An 8,895-nucleotide genomic window follows, 5' to 3' on the forward strand; every position below is an offset into this window, starting at 1 on the left:
CTGTCTGTCTGTCTCTCTGTCTGTCTGTCTGTCTGTCTGTCTGTCTGTCTGTCTCTCTCTCTGTCTCTCTGTCTGTCTCTCTCTCTCTGTCTGTCTGTCTGTCTCTCTCTCTGTCTCTCTGTCTGTCTCTCTCTCTCTGTCTGTCTGTCTCTCTGTCTGTCTGTCTGTCTCTCTGTCTGTCTCTCTGTCTGTCAGCAGGAACATGAGGAATGTGGTGGAACCGGTTTCTGATGTCAGTAAACACAATGTTTCTTTATTATGAATAAATGAGATTATCTTTATTTTTAAAGTGTGTGTCTGTGTGTGTGTGTGTGTGTGCGTGTGTGTATGTGTGTGTCTCTGTGTGTGTGTGTGTGTGTGTCTGTGCGTGTGTGTGTCTGTGTGTGTGAGTGTGTGTGTGTGTGTGTGTCTGTGTGTGTGTATGTGTGGGTGTGTATGTGCATGTGTGTGTGAGTGTGTGTGTGTGTGTCTGTCTGTGTGTGTGTGTGTCTGTGTGTGTGTGTGTGTATTTGCATGTGTGTGTGTGTGTGTGTGTGTGTCTCTGTGTGTGTGTGTGCATGTGTGTGTGTGTGTGTGTTAATGTGTGTGTGTTTGTGTGTCTCTGTGTGTGTGTTTGTGCGTGTGTGTGTGTGTGTGTGTGTTAATGTGTGTGTGTGTGTGTGTTTGTGTGTCTCTGTGTGTGTGTTTGTGTTAATGTAATCAGTGGATTTTTGGAGAAGATATTTTACTTATAGCTGTTATATTGTTGCTAGGTTACAGTGTTACTAACATATAATTATGTGTTGAGTGAGCAGGAATCTTAATGTGGAAAGTAACTAGTAACTAAAGTAACTAGTAACTAGAGTAACTAGTACCTAGAGTAACTAGTAACTGGAGTAAATAGAACCTAAAGTAACTAGTACCTAGAGTAACTAGTACCTAGAGTAACTAGCATCTAAAGTAACTGTTATCTAAAGTAACTAATAACTAAAGTGACTAGTAACTAAAGTACAATATTCCTCAAGTAAAGTGCCTCAACATTTGGACTCAGGTGGGATGGATATAAAGTATTATCTGATGTTATCTAATGTAATCTCAGTACAGTAATGGAGTAAATGTATTAGTTACATTCCACCACTGCGTAATGTGTTGTGTTTTGTGTGTATTGTGTGTATTGTGTGTTTGTGTGTTAGTGTTAGTAAGGCCGTGCCTCCGCCTCCTCCGGAGCGCACCGGCCCCTCCAGCGGCGAGCAGCCGAACATCGAGCCTGAAACGCGGCAGACAGACCGAGGGCCTCCGGCCCGGGTCTGGTTCTCTGGCTCCATGAAGGCGAACCACCACAGACACAACAAACTGCTCCGCCGAGTTACATGGAGAGTGTGTACTACTGTGTGTGTGCGTGTGTGTATGTGTACGTATGAGAGAGGACTTTCTCTCCATAGAGTTTCAGTGAGTTTACATCCGGGTTTTTTCCCTAGGCAATGGGAGTCGTAGCACCGCCGTTCCTTAGGCAAAGTGAAATAAATTCGCCGCACCGACAAAAAAAAGTAGTCCGCTTTTCGAACACATTTTCTCCACACATCGCGCCGCTGATCCGTTAAATTTAACGAACTTTAACAACAACACGAGCCAACATTGAACGCTTTGTCGCGGATTAACGCGCCTTAGTTGGACGTGTGAGTAGTTTTTGTCCCCCTTCCTCCAGCTCCGCGGCGCAGGGATATGCGCTGTGCTGAGGCTGAGCTGAATGAGATTGAAGAAGAGTTCTTCTTGTTTTGTAGCTTCAGTTTCTCTGTTTTTACACAAATTTTACTGAAACTAAATATAAAATACAGCAACAAAATAAAAGCTCGGCGGGAAAAGAGTGAGCCGGACTGTTTGTACGCTGTTATTCCATCGTGGATCGGCTTCTTATAGAGATATATATATATATTTAATTAATCTAGAGGAGGACTGCTGCTGAGTAAGTGCACATTGGGCTTTTTAATTTCATAACTTTAATTTTCCCTGTTGCCAAACTTCACGTGTGTGTTGCCGTTTGTCTCCATCGGAGTGTGTGTGTTAGCGGGCAGGTGTGCGAGCCGCTGCCGGTCTCCGGGAACCAGGGTCCCGGTGTGTTTCTGTGTGTTTTAGCTGGTGTGTTTCTCATTCTAGGAGTTGATATTGTGGAGGACAAGGGGGCCGAGGTAACTTAGACCCACCAACGGCTGCTGCTCGCGCTCGCTCTCACAATTCTAAAAAGATGGCGTCCTTAACGGTCTACTATTCCTCTTCTTTTCCCCCTTCATTCCATCTCTTGTTTTTTCTCCCGCCACGCTATTATTTATCTTCGCTGTAAGTTAACAGGGAGCGTGGCTGGCTAGCGTTAGCAGCTAGCTAGGCTAGCTAGCTACCAGGATGGTTAGCATTAGCGGCTACAGCTAGCTAACGAACCCGATCCACTTGTTCTCCGTAACATTTGAGCAATGTCGGATGGGTGAGATTCGCTTCGCTTTGGAGGTTTTTTTTTCTGTGTTTCTTCCCGACACTGAAACACACTTAAACACGTTAAATACGTGACTTTACCGAGAGACACGGCGAGACAGTATTGGGCACCCAGACGGCCATATAGTGGCTTAATAACAAGGTTATAAAACATTTATTCCGTCGCCGAAACAACAAATACATCACTTTTCGGTGTTTCAACTCCCGCAGCGGAACGCAGCACTTAACGGCTCTCATCTTGAAACCCTCCATTTTAGCTTCATTTCTTCCCTTTTCGGGGCCCTGTGCAGCGGTATGTGGTGCTGATGGAAGTTCATCCGGACAACTTCACGTCCCACCCAGGGAGCAATTACTCCAATTAACCGGCCGCGTTATCACTCAGCCGGGGCACTCACGCACTCCGCCAGCGGCTTAAATCGGCTGTTTTTAAACAGGAGTTTGGTGTAACTCTTGTGTTTCCTCTTGGGTCCAGAATTTGACATTTTTGTCAATTTTTCAGGGTTTTTGGGGTTGTTTCCACTACCACCCCCTTACTAGTTTTATACTTTTTAGAATTCATGGTCAATAACCCTCATTTAAAGAGAATTATACCTAATATTAGAGTTAAAAAAGCAGAAATTATGAGTTATTTTGACTAGTATTTATAGCCAGAGGAATGAAAGAGTGTTGGAAGGAATCCATTTTATGGTAATTTGGTTAAAAAGAAACTCATATTTCAGATATAGATATTTATTAAAGGTTGAGGACAAACTCCTGTTTAAAAACAGCGGATTTAAGCTCATTATAAAAAGAACATTTCCCTCTGAAATGTTGTAAAGTAGCAGAACAGTACCTCAAAATTATACTTGTTAAAGTACTTTCTCACTATATGAAACTGCAGTAACGTGTAAATGTTCTCTCTGTTTACACGTTACTGCAGTTTGATTTACTCAGAAAGTACTTTAACACAAGTATAATTTGAGGTCCTTTTCAGAGGGAAATGTTCTTTTTATAATAAATATATTTATTATATAAATAAATATTTTATAGAGCTTAAATCGGTTGTTTTTAAACAGGAGTTTGGTTTGAAGACAACAAATTAACTGCAAAATGTAGTACTTTTTCATAAGTACTTTACTGTTATTTTCTGCTACTTTATACTGTTTATTGGCTGTTTTTAAACAGCAGTTTGGTGTAACTCTCGTGTTTCCTCCTGGGTCCAAAAATGTGACATTTTTCAATTTTCAATTTTCAATTTTTCAGACGTTTCCACCACCATCTCACTAGTTTTATACTTGTTGTAATTCATGGTCAATAACGCTCATTTATATAGAATTATACCTAATAGGAGTGTTAAAAAGCAGAAATTATTAACTATTTTGACTAATAGTTATTTATTACTGATTCATCAAAAACACAAATCAGTCTACACCTTACTGCAGTTTTACTCTAAATGTACTGCTTCTTTTTCTGCAGTATTAGGATGTAACTAAGTACAGTTTAAGGTACTTCTACTCAAGATAAGTATCTTAATATTCTGCTACTTAGCTTTTACTCCACTACAATTTAGATAAAAGTATTGTTCTCTCTGTTTACACGTTACTGCAGTTTAATACAGTCAGAAAGTACTTTAACACAAGTATAATAAGTAAGCATTTCAGAGGGAAATGTTCTTTTTATAAGGAGCTTAAATCGGCTGTTTTTAAACAGGAGTTTGGTTTGAAGACAACAAATTAACTCAATGTTATAAACACATTGCTACAGTTTAGTTTTAGTTAAAAAGTACTTTTTCATAAGTACTTTCCTATTATTTTCTGCTACTTTATACTGTTTATTGTTTGTTTTTAAACAGGAGTTTGGTGTAACTCTTGTGTTTCATCCTGGGTCTAAAATTTGACATTTTTGTCAATTTTTCAGACTTATTTTAGTTTCCTCCATCATCACCTTACTAGTTTTATACTTTTTGTAATTCATGGTCAATAACCCTCATTTATAGAGAATTATATCTATGTATCAAGGCATTCATGATTATAAGCAGCAGCTCTCTGTTTACACATTACTACAGTTTGATTTAGTCAGAAAGTACTTTACACAAGTGTAATTTTGAGGTACTTTTCAGAGGGAAATGTACTTTTTATAAGGAACTTAAATCGGCTGTTTTTAAACAGGAGTTTGGTGTAACTCTTGTGTTATAGTCAACTAATTTATAGAGAATTATATCTAATATTAGAGTTAAAAAAGCAGAAATTATTAACTATTTTGACTAATAGTTATTCATTACTGATACATCAAAAACACAAATCAGTCTACACTTAACTGCAGTTTTACTCTAAATTTACTGCTTCTTTTTCTGCAGTATTAGGATGTAACTAAGTACATTTACTCAAGTACAGTTTAAGGTACTTCTACTCAAGATAAGTATCTTAATATTCGGCATCTCTCTGTTTACACGTTACTGCAGTTTGATTTAATCAGAAAGTACTTAACACAAGTATAATTTTGAGGTTCTATTCAGAGGGAAATGTACTTTTTATAAGGAGCTTAAATCGGCTGTTTTTAAACAGGAGTTTGGTGTAACTCTTTAAAAAATGTCTATTCCTGAAATCTGAGTTTCTTTTTAACCAAATTACCATAAAAATGGATTCCTTCCAACGCTCTTTAAAATACAACTGATCACTTTCATTCCTCTGATCTTAACTATATAACTAGGCACAATAATTCATAGTTTTTGCTTTTTTTAACTCAAATATTATGTGTAATTCTATATAAATGAGGGTTATTGACCATGGATTCCAAAAAGTATAAAACTAGTAAAGTGGTGGTGGAAACTAAAACTCTGAAAAACAGACAAAAATGTCAAATTTTCGTCTGTTTTGGACCCAGGAGGAAACACGAGGATTACACCAAACTCCTGTTTAAAAACAGCCAATTTAAGCCCCTTATAAAAAGCACATTTCACTCACAAATGTTGTGAAGTAGCAGAAAAGAACCTCAAAATTATACATTTATAAGCTGCATTTCTCTGTTTACACGTTACGGCAGTTTGATTTATTCAGAAAGTACTTTACAGAAGTATAATTTTGAGGTACTTTTCAGAGGAAAATTAGCTTTTTATAAGGAGCTTAAATCGGCTGTTTTTAAACAGGAGTTTGGTTTAAAGACTCAACAAATAAACTACGAAATGTTATGCATCAGTGAAACATTTCTCTCTCTCTCTCTTTCTCTCTCTCTATACAGTACTACAGTTTAGTTTTAGTCAAAAGTACTTTTGCATGAGTACTTATTTTCTGGATACTTTATACTTCTGCTCCACTTTATCTCAGTGACATTGTTCCCTTTACATCCACAGCTACGTTCAGTGGTTGAATGGATCTACGCTTACTTTAGTACGTTTTCCAGTACTAGTGCTATACACAATTATCTAATATATCTGCTGCTTTACTTTTACTCCAGTACAATTTGGGGAGAAATGTTGTACTTTTTACGAGGGGCTTAAAACGACTGTTTTTAAACAGGAGTTTGGTGTAAAGTCTAATAAACTAATAATCTGATTTATGTAGTTATAAGCAGCTCATAATGTAATATGAATCTCTCTCGGATTACATGTTACTGGGGTTTTTATCTAGTCAGAAAGTACTTTTACACAAGTATAATTTAAAGGTACTTTTATGCTACTTCGTACTTCTACTCTAGGGATTTGTTGTAGTTATTTCTTTACATTTATTGCTTCTTTTCGGCAGTTGTGGAAAGTAACTAAGTACATTTACTAAAGTACATGTTCCAGTACTTGGCTATTTCCATGTTCTAGTACTTGTACATAACTTGTGTATTTCCATTCTCTGCTACTTTGTACTTGTACTCAACTACTTTTTACGAGGGGCTTAAACGGCTGTTTTTTAAACAGGAGTTTGGTGTAAAGTCTCAAGTAATAAACTGATCTATGCAGTAATATTCAGGTCATAATATAATCTGAATCTCTCTAATTTAGGCTGAATCTCTTTTTTTTTGTTATTGCATTACTGCAATTTTAACTTGAATCAAAGTACTTTTACCCAAGGAGCAGATAAAGGTACTTCACCATTTCCATTTTCTGTTATTTTATACTTTTACTCTGCAACAATTCAGAGGAAAACTTACTTTTTACGAGGGGCTTAAACGGCTTTTTTTCAACAGGAGTTTGGTGTAAAGTCTAATAAACTAATAATCTGATTTATGTAGTTATTAGCAGGTCATAATGTAATCTGAATCTCTCTCTGATTACATGTTACTGGGTTTTTTATCTAGTCAGAAAGTACTTTTACACAAGTGTAATTTGAGGTATTTTTGATCTATTTTATACTTCTACTCAGAGGGATTTGTTTTACTTATTTCTTTACATTTATCGCTTCTTTTTGGCAGTTGTGGAAAGTAACTAAGTATATTTACTGAAGTACATGTTCCAGTACTTGTACATAACTTGTGTATTTTCATACTTGTACTCGACTATAATTAAGAGGTTAACGTACTTTATACGAGGAGCTTAAACGGCTGTTTTTTAAACAGGAGTTTGGTGTAAGGACCTGAGTTGTCAGCGATACTTTATACTTGTACTCTACTACGGTTTAGAGCAAAGGTGTCCAACCTGTGGCCCGAGGGCCGAACCTGGCCCCTCGCAGATCTCGATCCGGTCCTCCAAAACCCGAAAAGACGAGAAAATGTTTTTCAGACTCGTTGACGAGACACTGAAAGAAGACTTTGTCAGGTTGACCAGCGTTGACGCAGCAGAGGGTTTTATGTTCAGGTCGTTGTAAAAACACGTTTTCTTTGTTTGGTTTAATTTGATAAAATCTACGATGACGAACTTTTTACGATCTTTCTGTCGACCTACAAACGTTAAAAAAGTCTCAGAAAACAACAAATGACAAAATATCATAAGGAAAGATATATGACGTTGTTTTTATCGACTGCCGGCGTTCCCGTGATGCGTCTTCTTCTTCTGCTGTTATGCTGGCGTTATGCTATGCTACTTTCTAACGAGAACACAGACAGGAGTGTTACCTTAGGGACCACAAGGGGACGCGTGTGTGTGTGTGTGTGTGTGTGTGTGTGTGTGTGTGTGTGTGTGTGTGTGTGTGTGTGTGTGTGTGTGTGTGTGTGTGTGTGTGTGTGTGTGTGTGTGTGTGTGTGTGTGTGTGTGTGTGTGTGTGTGTGTGTGTGTGTGTGTGTGTGTGTGTGTGAGATATTTTTGTGTGTACTAAACTAATTAAAACCCCTAAACCCTCCAAAAATATGTGCACCTCACAAGTCCTCACAAGCAGAGAAACACAGTTAATTATGAATGTTAATGTTTGTTGATGTTATTAATGTTGTTAAGGTGTAGTTAATGTGTTGTTAAGGTGTAGTTAATGTTGTTGTTGAGGTGTTAAGGTGTAGTTAAGGTGTAGTTAATGTTGTTGTTAAGGTGTAGTTAAGGTGTAGTCAATGTTGTTGTTGAGGTGTTAAGGTGTAGTTATGGTGTTGTTGTTGTTAAGGTATGGTTTAGGTGTAAGTAATGTTGTTGTTAAGGTGTTAAGATGTTGTTTAGGTGTTGTGTAGGTGTTGTTTAGGTGTAAGTAATGTTGTTGTTAAGGTGTTAAGATGTTGTTTAGGTGTTGTTTATGTGTTAAAGTGTAGTTCAGGTGTAGTTTAGGTGTAGTTTAGGTGTTGTTACGGTGTTGTTAAGGTGTAAGTAATGTTGTTCTTAAGGTGTTAAGATGTTGTTTAGGTGTTGTGTAGGCGTTGTTTACGTGTTAAGGTGTAGTTAAGGTGTTGTTAAGTGGGTGGTTAGATGTAGTTAAGGTGTAGTTAAGGTGTTGTTAAGTGGGTGGTTAGATGTAGTTAAGGTGTAGTTAAGGTGTAGTTTAGTAGAAAGGAAAGCGGAGATGAGTTCATGTTAAAAGCTCTGTGTGTGTGTAACAATGTGCGCTTGTTGTGTCTCACAGGGCAGCCCAGAGGGGTGGAGTCAGTCCCACAGCCAGGTGGTGAGTCCTGTCACTCGTTCATTAAAACAACAACAACACAGGAAGTTCATTCATCACTTTTAATAGTTATGTACTTATATTTAATTGTTTTAGTTTCATAATAAACGTGTGTGTGTCTCTCTGTGTGTGTCTTTGTGTCTGTTGTGTACATATTTACATATTTATGCAGGTACATACAGAAGAAAAAAATAGATTTAAATAAAGATTCTTTTAAAAATATAAAATAATAAATCTAAAATAAAAGGATAAATCTCTCTTGTTATTTATATGTAATTTAAAGTGTAACTTGTTTTATGTTTTATTTAAAGTTAAAACCTTTTTAATGATAACTTTCACTTTCAGTTGATTAAATGTTTGTTTTGGTTTCAGCGGCACTTTAATGCTTCAGGTGGATGGTTTTCCTCCTGGAGACGGTGTTCAGGTAAGAACCACAGCAGGGGGGGGGGGGGGGGGG

General features: G+C 37.4%; 1 long non-coding RNA gene across 1 annotated transcript; it reads left to right on the forward strand.

The window, feature by feature from the left end:
• The first annotated feature begins 1,673 nt into the window (after window positions 1–1,673).
• LOC117949779 lies at window positions 1,674–8,868 on the forward strand. Its single transcript, XR_004657725.1, has 3 exons — window positions 1,674–1,942; window positions 8,403–8,441; window positions 8,811–8,868. It is a non-coding gene; the product is annotated as an uncharacterized LOC117949779 (long non-coding RNA).
• Window positions 8,869–8,895: the final 27 nt, after the last annotated feature.

This window comes from Etheostoma cragini, chromosome 8, assembly GCF_013103735.1.
Source record: "Etheostoma cragini isolate CJK2018 chromosome 8, CSU_Ecrag_1.0, whole genome shotgun sequence".
Taxonomy (NCBI): Eukaryota; Metazoa; Chordata; class Actinopteri; order Perciformes; family Percidae; genus Etheostoma; species Etheostoma cragini.